At 43.8% G+C, this 13,814-nt stretch overlaps 1 protein-coding gene across 4 annotated transcripts in view; it reads right to left on the reverse strand.

Annotated features, from left to right (window-relative positions):
• The window catches only part of ARNT2 (aryl hydrocarbon receptor nuclear translocator 2), a 147,117-nt gene that overhangs the window by 126,801 nt on the left and 6,502 nt on the right, over positions 1 to 13,814 (reverse strand). The window contains exon 1 of one of the 4 annotated variants that reach the window (XM_069766204.1): positions 2,653 to 2,823. The exons of 2 other annotated variants lie outside the window; for them this stretch is intronic. The gene's annotated coding sequence lies outside the window, so the exon portion shown is untranslated. Of the gene's footprint in view, positions 1 to 2,652; positions 2,824 to 13,814 lie in introns of those variants that run through there. One more of the 4 variants, XM_069766203.1, reaches the window with a different exon arrangement.

Genomic DNA, 13,814 nt, shown 5'->3' on the forward strand with positions numbered 1-13,814 from the left:
GTTTGTGCCTACTTCGGTCAGGGTTGCTGCAGCAGTTAAAGGGAACCTGTCACCCCATTACAGAATGCTGCAGATAAGCCCCTGATGCCGGTGGGCTTACCTCACCCGCGATTTTCGGGATGACAGGTTCCCTTTAATAATCATTTATGAGACCATTTACAATTTCCCATGTTAAAGAATTGCAATGAATCTGTAAAAATCAGATGTTACATTGTGGCTCCATATGAAATCCGATTTCTTTGCTTTTCTTCCAACACCAGGAAGAAACTAGTGCAGGCTGACATTGTTTCACAAACAGATTTGGTCAATTGAAAAAAAATCACTCATATGCACTGCCCCACTGAATAACGTTGGTTGTGTGAACTTACATAGAAACTTCTTTACCCTTCCGGACTATCAGATTCTTCCAGTCTATCCAGCAGGTATGTGCCACAGATAAGTGTCCGAATTGGAGGCTTTCTGGATGTTCACATAACAGATGAATGGAATCTCACCATTATTAGCAAATTTACTTTGATCATACCTATACCTATAAAGGTACCTTCACACTGGCCAACTTAACAACGATATCGCTAGCGATCCGTGACGTTGCAGCGTCCTGGCTAGCGATATTGTTGTGTTTGACACGCAGCAGCGATCTGGATAGTCGGAGCAGAAAGTCCAGAACTTTATTTCGTCGCTGGATCTCCCGCAGACATCGCTAAATCGGTGTGTGAGACGCCGATTCAGCGATGTCTTCACTGGTATCCAGGGTAAACATCGGGTTACTAAGCGCAGGGCCGCGCTTAGTAACCCGATGTTTACCCTGGTTACCAGCGTAAACGTAAAAAAAAAAATACTACATACTTACATTCCGGTGTCTGTCCCCCGGCGTTCGGCTTCTCTGCACTAGCGCTGTCACCGCTGTGCTTTCCGGCCGGCGCTTACACAGTGAAGAGAAGCAGAGCGCCGGAGGACAGACATTGGAATGTAAGTATGTAGTGTTTGTTTTTTTTTACGTTTACGCTGGTAACCAGGGTAAACATCGGGTTACTAAGCGCGGCCCTGCGCTTAGTAACCCGATGTTTACCCTGGTTACCAGGGGACTTCGCATAGTTGGTCGCTGGAGAGCTGTCTGTGTGACAGCTCTCCAGCGACCACACAGCGACGCTGCAGCGATCGGGATCGTTGTCTAGATCGCTGCAGCGTCGCTAAATGTGACGGTACCTTAAGGGCCAAGAACTGTGCAGCCAGGGAAGCCACCTTGCTTTTCTAGTGGATGATCTGAAAACGATTGCTCTATAGGGAATTACAGATTTACTCACGAACCAGGGGTTAGTACTAGTGATGAGCAAGTGTACTCGTCGCTCGGGGGGTCCCCGAGTATTTGTTAGTGCTCGGAGATTTAGTTTTAGTCTCCGTAGCTGCATGATCTACAGCTGCTAGCCAGCCTGAGTACATGTGGGGGTTGCCTGGTTACTAGGGAATCCCCACATGCAATCAAGTTGTTTAACATCTGTAAATCATTCAGCTGCAGGAACTAAAACTAAATCTCCGAGCACTAAAAAATACTCAGAAAAACCCAAGCAACAAGTATACTCGCTCATCACTAGTTACTACCAATAACCAGTCAGTTTCCATCTGTAAGGCCAGGTTCACATGAGAAGATTTCCGGACTGCAAAGCCCAATCACGACCTGAACTTCCAGCCTCATAAGTATCCAGGCATTAGATTGCCATGAAATATGCCTATGTGAACACGACGTAAGGCTAGGTGTTCACAGTGTGGCTACCACATTCAGCTGAAAGCACTCCCAGGAGTGGTGGCTAATAGCTGCATGATCTCGCTGGCAGACAGAGGAATGCCCTTTCATATTGTGCAGCCATTGGCCACCGCATACGTCAGGATTTTTACCTGCAGATGTCCACCATTATCCTCTAGATTTCTATGACTCCTATTAATTCCGGTTCCTAAGGATGGGTGGGGGACAACCTTGTTCTAAATAATGAATGAAGACTCAATGCTGTGAGATAATCAATACTTAAGACTGTCCGCATGGCACAGTAAAGCAGGGAACCTCAGGCCTGCAGACTGATTATGGCCCTCGATGACCTTGTATCTGGACCCTGGGCAGATTCCCGAAACCACAGAGCTTGGGCCGGAAGCCGGCTGAGGCGCGTGCAATAAAAGATTAGGTCTTGACACCAGTGCAGCGTCAGGACGTACGTTCTTCGCAGAGTTAGCGAGCAATTGGTACGGCCCCTGGAAGATGGTATAAATATCCAAATGGACCTTGGCAGAAAAAACGATTCCCACCTCTGCAAGTAAAGAATCTGCCAAGACACCAGTTATATCACCACTTATATTTGCACTTTGTAAGAGACAAAGTTGTCAGAATAGGATCTCTCTGAGCCACCAGGACCCATACAGATATCTGAGAAGCTACAGTACGATCTGTGTGATCAACGCTGCGCTGCTCCACAAATGAATGAGCATTAGTGCAGAATCTGCAATCAATCTGATACAGCCAAGCAGAGATGGATCCACTGCCAGTGACGACCACCTCACACAAAGACCATGGTAAGCCAGGCCACAATAACACGGCACACAGGGGCTACCACCCCGCTAATCACAGCTAAGCTGGGTGACAATGCAGAAACAATAAACTTTTACCTCCAGTAGAATGAATAAGTAAGAGCTGGTGCCGATCCCTCCTAGTAGAGAATCTCAGATTGAGAACAGAGCATCATCAGTATGCAAGAAACCTGGCAGCAATGGCTGGGATGGAGGAGGGGCGAGAATTGGTATTCAGCTCAGAACAAGACAACATCCCTAGCTGCCTCTGTTAAGAGCGATCACAATTCAGCCGCCTGCACAAAACAGTCTCAACAACCATCCCACCCCAAACACCGCCATCTCCGATCAAACAGGTTGGAAATGGGGAATGCCTCATATGTAGTGCCTGAAAATGCATATGGGATGCTCCCTAGGGGTACCGTCATCCTCAATGTAAACATCAAAAAAGAGGGTTTTCTACAATAGTTGTCTAAGGCAACTAACTAGAAATGGCACAATAGTGTCATCTGTACAAGTCCGACTGGTGGAGCGGACAACGGTCAAATGGCCAAGTATGTGCTGTCTCCACAGGAGCTGAGCGCATGCCACAAATGTCTACGCTAGTAAAAGGAAACCCCATACACACAAACCAGTAAGGGCCCATTCCCACTCGCGATGAAATCGGATGACTGCAATCCGATATAAAAATCAGATTGCATTCGGACCAATGTTATTCTATCATTGTGTCTTCATCTGAGTTTTTTTTCCAGCTCGGATCAGATCACGATCAGACTGGAAAAAAGTTGCAGCATGCTGCAATTGTAATCGGAAATCGGATCGCATCCCGCAATATAAGTCAATAGATGCGAGAAAAAAAATCACACAGCACTCGGAACATGGAAGTGCTGTCCGATTTTTACACACTGATCTCATTTGAAAAGCCGGTAAATCATATGCAGGTACAGTAAAATCACAGCGTGACAGGTTAGAATAGAATTATACACATAGAATACATAGATATATACAGTTAGGGCCAGAAATATTTGGACAGTGACACAAGTTTTGTTATTTTAGCTGTTTACAAAAACATGTTCAGAAATACAATTATATATATAATATGGGCTGAAAGTGCACACTCCCAGCTGCAATATGGTAGTTTCCACATCCAAATCGGAGAAAGGGTTTAGGAATCATAGCTCTGTAATGCATAGCGTCCTCTTTTTCAAGGGACCAAAAGTAATTGGACAATGGACTCTAAGGGCTGCAATTAACTCTGAAGGCGTCTCCCTCGGTAACCTGTAATCAATGAAGTAGTTAAAAGGTCAGGGGTGGATTCCAGGTGTGTGGTTTTGCATTTGGAAGCTGTTGCTGTGAGCAGACAACATGCGGTCAAAGGAACTCTCAATTGAGGTGAAGCAGAACATCCTGAGGCTGAAAAAAAAGAAAAAATCCATCAGAGAGATAGCAGACATGCTTGGAGTAGCAAAATCAACAGTTGGGTACATTCTGAGAAAAAAGGAATTGACTGGTGAGCTTGGGAACTCAAAAAGGCCTGGGCGTCCACGGATGACAATAGTGGTGGATGATCGCCGCATACTTAATTTGGTGAAGAAGAACCCATTCACAACATCAACTGAAGTCCAGAACACTCTCAGTGAAGTAGGTGTATCTGTCTCTAAGTCAACAGTAAAGAGAAGACTCCATGACAGTAAATACAAAGGGTTCACATCTAGATGCAAACCATTCATCAATACCAAAAATAGACAGGCCAGAGTTAAATTTGCAGAAAAACACCTCAAGAAGCCAGCTCAGTTCTGGAAAAGTATTCTATGGACAGATGAGACAAAGATCAACCTGTACCAGAATGATGGGAAGAAAAAAGTTTGGAGAAGAAAGGGAACGGCACATGATCCAAGGCACACCACATCCTCTGTAAAACATGGTGGAGGCAACGTGATGGCATGGGCATGCATGGCTTTCAATGGCACTGGGTCACTTGTGTTTATTGATGACATAAGAGCAGACAAGAGTAGCCGGATGAATTCTGAAGTGTACCGGGATATACTTTCAGCCCAGATTCAGCCAAATGCTGCAAAGTTGATTGGACGGCGCTTCATAGTACAGATGGACAATGACCCCAAGCATACAGCCAAAGCTACCCAGGAGTTCATGAGTGCCAAAAAGTGGAACATTCTGCAATGGCCAAGTCAATCTCCAGATCTAAACCCAATTGAGCATGCATTTCACTTGCTCAAATCCAGACTTAAGACGGAAAGACCCACAAACAAGCAAGACCTGAAGGCTGCGGCTGTAAAGGCCTGGCAAAGCATTAAGAAGGAGGAAACCCAGCGTTTGGTGATGTCCATGGGTTCCAGACTTAAGGCAGTGATTGCCTCCAAAGGATTTGCAACAAAATATTGAAAATAAAAATACTTTGTTTGGGTTATGTTTATTTGTCCAATTACTTTTGACCTCCTAAAATGTGGAGTGTTTGTAAAGAAATGTGTACAATTCCTACATTTTCTATCAGATATTTTTGTTCAACCCTTCAAATTAAACGTTACAATCTGCACTTGAATTCTGTTGTAGAGGTTTCATTTCAAATCCAATGTGGTGGCATGCAGAGCCCAACTCGCGAAAATTGTGTCACTGTCCAAATATTTCTGGCCCTAACTGTAGATGTCAGTGACACACACACACATATATATGTATTTATATTACATAGATACCTAGATAGAAGAAAAGACGGCAATTCATGTGCCGTGCACTGTAAAATCACTGCAGGAGCCGACAGGAAAGAAGAGATGGATTATATACAGTAAATACATATAGAATAGGTAGATATATAGAGATCTGTGACAAATACAATTAGAACTGTGTGTGTGCAGCTTACTGTACATGTATTTAACTAATAAAACATTATGTTTCTGAAAAAAATGGCGTGGGCTCCCCCGCGCAATCTTTGTAACTAGCAGAGGGAAAGCCAACAGCTGGGGGCTGATGTTTATAGCCTGGGAAGGGGTAATACCCATGGAGCTTCCCAGGCTATTACTGTCAGCTCACAACTGTGTACTTATCTTTTACTGGCTACTAAAATGGGGTATCCTATGATTAAATAAACAGCAACGGCTATGCAGACAGCTGCAGGCTGATAATAATATCCCAGGAAGAGGCCATGGATACTGGTACCCCCAGACTAAAAATATCAGCTCTCAGCCACCCCAGTAAAGGCGCATCTAAAAGATGTGCCAGCCAACTCTGGCACTTAGCCTCGCTATTCCCACTTGCCCTGCAGAGGTGGCAAGAGGGATGACAGTTGGGGGGGGGTTGATTTCACTTTTGTATTGTCAGGTAACTTCAAGCCCAGAGGTTAGTAATGGAGAGGCGTCAATAAGACGCCCCCATTACTGACCCTATAGTCACATTGTATAAATACACAGACACCCAGAATAAAGTCCTTTAACCCCTTAATGACCACCAATACGTCTTTTAACTGACCTGAGATATAAGAGAATAGCCTCCCCATACAGATGACAATCCAGCAGCTGTTGGTTGTACACTATAGCTGACAACTTGCTGTATCAGCCACGATCAGTATTTGCACCGTCCAAATCTGTTTAACCCCTTAGATGCTGCTGTCAATAGTGACTACATCATTATAAATGGTCAACAGAGTGTGGGGGCTTCTTCTTTATCCCAATTGGTGCCCTTATATCATGATTTTGTTGTCCTGATGTTTGCGATGGCAATTCATGACCAAATAGCGGCCTTAGAGTCTGACGGCTGTAGTAATCTGTTTAGAAGTTAGCAACATTTAGGTGGTAAAAATACACATTTTCATTTCTGTCATGCCACTTTGCATTAATTCCTGTAAAGCACCTGAAGGGTTAATAAACTACCTGACAGCAGTTTTCAATATGTTTAGGGGTGCTGTTTTTAAAATGGTATCACGTTTGGGGGTTTCCCAATATATGGGACCCCTAAAGTTACTTCAAACATGGATAAGTCACTAAAAAAATAAATGTGGTAAATTTCTTTGAAAAAATGAAAAATTGCTGCTACATTTTTAAACCTCCTAAAATGCTAACAAAATAAAATAACATTTTACAAATGGTGCTGATGTAAAGCAGACATGTGGGAAATGTTATTTGTTAGTGGTTTGCTGTTGTATGACTATCTGGATTAAAGGGATAATCATTCAAATTTAGAAAATTGCTAATTTTTTAACATTTTCCTCAAATTTTTTATATTTTTTATAAATAACACAAAAAATGTTGAACTAAATTTACCATTATCATAAAGTATAATGTGTCACGAAAAAACAATCTCAAAATCACTGGGATTTGTTGAAGTGTTGCAGAGTTATTACCACATAAAGTGACACTGGTCAGATTTCAAAAATTTGGCTCGGTCACTAAGGGGTTAAATGAAAGCATGACACAGACTCCTTTAATATTCTTAATTAAACCATACTTACGACCTTGCCCATTCCCCTGATGCCCTCGTCATTAGCAAAAGAGTTTAAAAAAACAAACAAACATATTCTTCCCCTTTCCACAGAGCTGCTGCTAATCCATTTATCCCACGACGGGTCCAGCTCTGCTGCATCTACATGGCAGGCTGCCTGGTTGCATGATGCAACCATACAGCCTGTCATCCAGCAGACACTGAGCACTGTGTGCTCAGTATTTGCCTGTGAACTGCTATTCCCTGTCTGAGCACACTGCGAGCATGAGAAAGTTCTCCTTCTGGCGGTGCTGTCAGACAGGTCCTGCGAGTTCACAGCCAATGAACTCACTTCACCTTTATGCCGTCAGTGCGAGCGCCATGAGAAATGTTATGGTTTTATCAGCAGGAGATTATCGCTAGAGGACTAGTAAACATGCTGTCATGTAGTTATCTATATTCATGAGCTCTGTAAAACCCTGCCGCCACCACTGATTGGTAGCGTTCTGTGTATAGTGTGCATAGGCAGAAAGCTGCCAAACAATAAGCAAAACAAATTCATGCAACTCTGGCCGAACGTCCAGTGCTACTTGGCAGCTACACAGAAGGCCTGAGAATCTCTTAACTTGTGGCATACCCGGCATGGCATTTGATATGTCAAGGTTAGCAAAATGTAATATGGGCGCCACGTCGCACAAATTACTTTGCGCCATACCTGGCTAATCAAAAGCCCAATGCAACTGACCTGAGCTACATGCGAAAATAAATATTGTGAATAAGGAGGAGAATGCAGAGCATCGATGAAAGTTGAGTAACACATTTTATTTTTATTAATCAATATAAAAGTTAAAAATATCACAATAGCAAGACGACGCCAGTCAAAATGCTGAAAAACCACCCAAAACACCCCAAGGAAGGACACCCATGGTCCAATATATGTCAAAATGACTGATGGTCTATACCAGGTGAGGCAAACAACAACAAAGTAACATGGCCACAGACTTCCTAAAAAAGTTAAGTGTCACTAAATACCATAGCAAGTGCAAGAAGGCTAAGTGAGCAGAGCTTACCAGTAAGGGGGAGTGATGAGGGGACAGCCGGATGATGTACCCCGACGCGCGTTTCGCGGCAGCACAGTGCCGCTTTCTCAAAGGGATAACATCAGGTTCTCAATAAGACCTTCAAATACCCTAGTGAACCCGATCACAGTGTTGAATTGTATATATATTACATGTGGTCTGTGCTTATGGTTTTGATGTGTGACATGGGTATATGTATATTTTTGTTACCTCTTCGTGGCCGTAAGCGTTGCGTTGTTGCCAGCTGTGCCCTGTTTTGGACCAGTGTCTTCATGCTCTGTGCGCATGCTCCGGGAGCTTCTCTCCCCGAATGTGCACACTGGGCTTGACGCTTGTGTCTGCACGTCAGGACCTGACGGCTTCAATGCGCATGCGCCGAAAGCGTCACTATCACTTGCTGTCGGCAACCATATAACCGGGTTCTCTAGGGTATTTGAAGGTCCTACTGAGAACCTGATGTTATCCCCTTGAGAAAGCGGCACTGTGCTGCCTCGAAACGCGCGTCAGGATACATCATCCGACTGTCTCCTCATCACGCCCCCTTACCGGTAAGCTCTGCTCACTTATAGTAGACTTCTTGCACTTGCTATGGTATTTAGTGACACTTAACTTTTTTAGGAAGTCTGTGGCCATGTTACTTTGTTGTGCGAGCTCACCTGGTATAAACCATCAGTCATTTTGAAGTACAGTTAGGTCCATATATATTTGGACAGAGACAACATTTTTCTAATTTTGGTTATAGACATTACCACAATGAATTTTAAACAAAACTATTCCGGTGCAGTTGAAGTTCAGACTTTCAGCTTTCATTTGAGGGTATCCACATTAAAATTGGATGAAGGGTTTAGGAGTTTCAGCTCCTTAACCTGTGCCACCCTGTTTTTAAAAGGACCATAAGTAATTGGACAGATTCAATAATTTTTAAATAAAATGTTCATTTTTAGTACTTGGTTGAAAACCCTTTGTTGGCAATGACTGCCTAAAGTCTTGAACTCATGGACATCACCAGACGCTGTGTTTCCTCCTTTTTGATGCTCTGCCAGGCCTTCACTGCGGTGGTTTTCAGTTGCTGTTTGTTTGTGGGCCTTTCTGTCTGAAGTTTAGTCTTTAACAAGTGAAATGCATGCTCAATTGGGTTGAGATCAGGTGACTGACTTGGCCATTCAAGAATATTCCACTTCTTTGCTTTAATAAACTCCTGGGTTGCTTTGGCTTTATGTTTTGGGTCATTGTCCATCTGTAGTATGAAACGACGACCAATCAGTTTGGCTGCATTTGGCTGTATCTGAGCACACAGTATGGCTCTGAATACCTCAGAATTCATTCGGCTGCTTCTGTCCTGTGTTACATCATCAATAAACACTAGTGACCCAGTGCCACTGGCAGCCATGCATGCCCAAGCCATCACACTGCCTCCGCCGTGTTTTACAGATGATGTGGTATGCTTTGGATCATGAGCTGTACCACGCCTTCGCCATACTGTTCTCTTTCCATCATTCTGGTAGAGGTTGATCTTGGCTTCATCTGTCCAAAGAATGTTCTCCCAGAACTGTGCTGGCTTTTTTAGATGTTTTTTAGCAAAGTCCAGTCTAGCCTTTTATTCTTGATTCTTATGAGTGGCTTGCACCGTGCAGTGAACCCTCTGTATTTACTTTCATGCAGTCTTCTCTTTAGGGTATGTTCACACGTTCAGGATTTCCATCCTTTTTTTTTCAGAACAGTTTTTTTAAAAAACTGCAGCTCTTGGCAGAAAACGCAGGTCCTTTTTTGATGCGTTTTTTGATGCGTTTTTTTATCCTTTTTTTATGCAGTTTTCTATGCAGAGACTGTGTGTTTCCTAGGAAGCTTTTTAGGGCTAAAATGGCTGAAAATACCCTAACCCTACCCCTAACCCTACCCCTACCCCTACCCCTAACCCTACCCCTAACCCTACCCCTAACCCTATTCTAACCTTAGTGAAAAAAAAAAAAAATTCTTAATTTTTTTATTGTCCCTACCAATGGGGGTGACAAAGTGGGGGGGGGTGTCATTAACTATTTTTTTATTTTGATCACTGAGATACGTTATATCTCAGTGATCAAAATGCACTTTGGAGCGAATCTGCCGGCCGGCAGATTCGGCGGGCGCACTGCGCATGCGCCCGCCATTTTGCAAGATGGCGGCGCCCAGGGAGAAGACGGCCGGACGGACACCGGGACGCCGGGTAAGTATAAGGGGGGGAGATTAGGGCACGGGGGGGCATCGGAGCACTGGGGGGGGGCATCGGAGCACGGGGGGAGGGCATCGGAGCACGGGGGGCGGGATCGGAGCACGGGGGGGCAGCCACACTCCGCCCACGCACTTCCGCCCGCTCCCCCGCACTTCCTGCTGCAGCGGTTCTGCACATCAAATCGCAGTAAAACCCGCAGATATATTTTTGATCTGCGGGTTTTACTGCGATTTTGACCTCACAATGGAGGTCTATGGGTGCAGAACCGCTGCGGTTCAGGAAAAAGAAGTGACATGCTCCTTCTTTTTTGCCGCAGCTATTCTGCGCGGCTTTTTAAACGAAATTACGGACCATGTGCACAGCAGTGACTGTTTTCCATAGGGTTACATTGTTATGTACCCTGCATGGAAAACTGCTGCGGAACCGCAGCGGCAATACCGCTGCGGTTCCGCAGTAAAAAACGCACTGTGTGAACATGGCCTTATGGTAGATTTGGATATTGATACGCCGACCTCCTGGAGAGTGTTGTTCACTTGGTTGGCTGTTGTGAAGGGGTTTCTCTTCACCATGGAGATTATTCTGCGATCATCCACCACTGTTGTCTTCCGTGGGCGCCCAGGTCTTTTTGCATTGTTGAGTTCACCAGTTCTTTCTTTCTTTCTCAGGATGTACCAAACTGTAAATTTTGCCACTCAAAATATTGTAGCAATTTCTCGGATGGGTTTTTTCTGTATTCGCAGCTTGACGATGGCTTGTTTCACCTGCATGGAGAGCTCCTTTGACCGCATGTTTACTTCACAGCAAAACCTTCTAAGTGCAAGCACCACACCTCAAATCAACTCCAGGCCTTTTATCTGCTTAATTGAGAATGACATAGTGAAGGGATTGCCCACACATGTCCATTAACCCCTTACCGGCATCGGACGTACTATACCGTCCGATGCCGGCTCCCCTGCTTTGATGCAGGGCTCCGCGGTGAGCCCGCATCAAAGCCGGGACATGTCAGCTGTTTTGAACAGCTGACATGTGCCCGCAATAGGTGCGGGCAGAATCGTGATCTGCCCGCACCTATTAACTAGTTAAATGCCGCTGTCAAACGCAGACAGCGGCATTTAACTACCGCTTCCGGCCGGGCGGCCGGAAATGACGTCATCGCCGACCCCCGTCACATGATCGGGGGTCGGCGATGCTTGTATATTGTAGCCATAGAGGTCCCAGAGACCTCTATGGTTACTGATGAGCGGTGGCTGTGAGCGCCACCCTGTGGTCGGCGCTCACAGCACACCTCCATTTCTGCTACATAGCAGCGATCAGCAGATCGCTGCTATGTAGCAGAGCCGATCGTGCTATGCCTGCTTCTAGCCTCCCATGGAGGCTATTGAAGCATGGCAAAAGTTAAGAAAAAAAGTTTAAAAAAATGTGAAAAAAATAAAAAAAACATAAAAGTTTAAATCACCCCCCTTTCGCCCCAATCAAAATAAATCAATAAAAAAAAATATCAAATCTACGCATATTTGGTATCGCCGCGCTCAGAATCGCCCGATCTATCAATTAAAAAAAAGTATTAACCTGATCGCTAAATAGCGTAGCGGGAAAAAAATTCGAAACGCCAGAATTACGTTTTTTTGGTCGCCGCGACATTGCATTAAAATGCAATAACGGGCGATCAAAAGAAAGTATCTGCACCAAAATGCTATCATTAAAAACGTCATCTCGGCACGCAAAAAATAAGCCCTCAACCGACCCCAGATCATGAAAAATGGAGAAGCTACGAGTATCGGAAAATGGCGCAATTTTTTTTTTTTTTTTTTTTTTAGCAAAGTTTGGAATTTTTTTTCACCACTTAGATAAAAAATAACCTAGTCATGTTAGGTGTCTATGAACTCGTACTGACCTGGAGAATCATAATGGCAGGTCATTTTTAGCATTTAGTGAACCTAGCAAAAAAGCCAAACAAAAAACCAATGTGGGATTGCACTTTTTTTGCAATTTCACCGCACTTGGAATTTTTTTCCCGTTTTCTAGTACACGACATGCTAAAACCAATGATGTCGTTCAAAAGTACAACTCGTCCCGCAAAAAATAAGCCCTCACATGGCCAAATTGACGGAAAAATAAAAAAGTTATGGCTCTGGGAAGGAGGGGAGCGAAAAACGAACACGGAAAAACGAAAAATCCCCCGGTCATGAAGGGGTTAAATAGCCTTGGAATCAATTGTCCAATTACTTTTGGTCCCTTTAAAAACAGAGTGGCTCATGTTAAGGAGCTGAAATTCCTAAATCCTTCATCCAATTTTAATGTAGATACCCTCAAATAAAAGCTGAAAGTCTGATCTTCAACTGCATCTGAATTGTTTTGTTTAAAATTCATTGTGGTAATGTCTATAACCAAAATTAGAAAAATGTTGTCTCTGTCCAAATATATATGGACCTAACTGTATATTGGACCATGGGTGTCCATCCTTGGGGTGTTTTGGGTGGTTTTTCAGCATTTTGACTGGCGTCATCTTGTTATTGTGATCTTTTTAACTTTTATATGGATTAATAAAAATAAAATTTGTTATTCAACTTTCATCGATGCTCTGCATTCTCCTCCTTATTCACATGATTTCTTTGGAGCGGATTTAGTTAGACTAGGGGTGGGCGTTATTACCCGCCACATTCTCGACTTTCTAATATGCATTTGGGACTTTTGTTATAAATGCAAAAATAAGTACGGTAGCTTTGGGGGGTGAAAAACTTATGTACAGTATATACGTGTAAATCTGGAAATACATAGTAAACCATTTCAGACACAGGCTACCGATTTCTATAGGTGCCACCAGCTGTCTCTGGGGGCTTCTACTTATGCCGTTTGGATGTTGTTTTTGATGAGGTTTTTAAGTCAAAGCAAGGAATGGATATTAAATTAAGTGAAACTGTATTGGAAAGGTTACACTTTTCTCTGTCTTTAATCCACTTGTAGTTTGGGCTAAATACCACATTACAAAGCGTGTGTAAGCTGCCTGAAGTGTAGACTGCTTTTGGATGAAACAATTATTGGCCACATGTTACCTATAACATCACCGATATTTTTTTCCTTAGAAGATTAGCATCATCAAATGTGTCCAACCCCAGATTTAGCTGACCATCCCCAGCCATCCAGGCCACTAATAATGCATGGCTTATCCTAATTTATATGTTAAGGAACAGAAGGGGAAGATCACCAGCTACTTGTTGCCTATTTCCTATACAACACAATATAAAGTGCATGGACACAAAGCTCCTCACAGCGCTGCCATGTTCTGTATTTCCGCTGTCTAGCCCCTGCCCATGCGCCTCATCCTGGAAATGTCCTCGGGCTTCTCTTGTCTATTTTCTGCTTCTCTAGGTGCACAGTTGTACTTAGTGACTGCAGCTAAGATGCATTATCTTGTGGTACTCATCAGTGGATAAAGCCCCTGATTTCATCATCCCCCAAGCTTTACACTGCAGATCCACTTTATGTAACAGGCTGATTTGTATAAGCAAAAGTTAAGGGTAGCGCAGTGGTTAGCATTGCAGCCT

Source organism: Ranitomeya imitator, chromosome 4, assembly GCF_032444005.1.
Source record: "Ranitomeya imitator isolate aRanImi1 chromosome 4, aRanImi1.pri, whole genome shotgun sequence".
NCBI classification, from domain to species: Eukaryota; Metazoa; Chordata; class Amphibia; order Anura; family Dendrobatidae; genus Ranitomeya; species Ranitomeya imitator.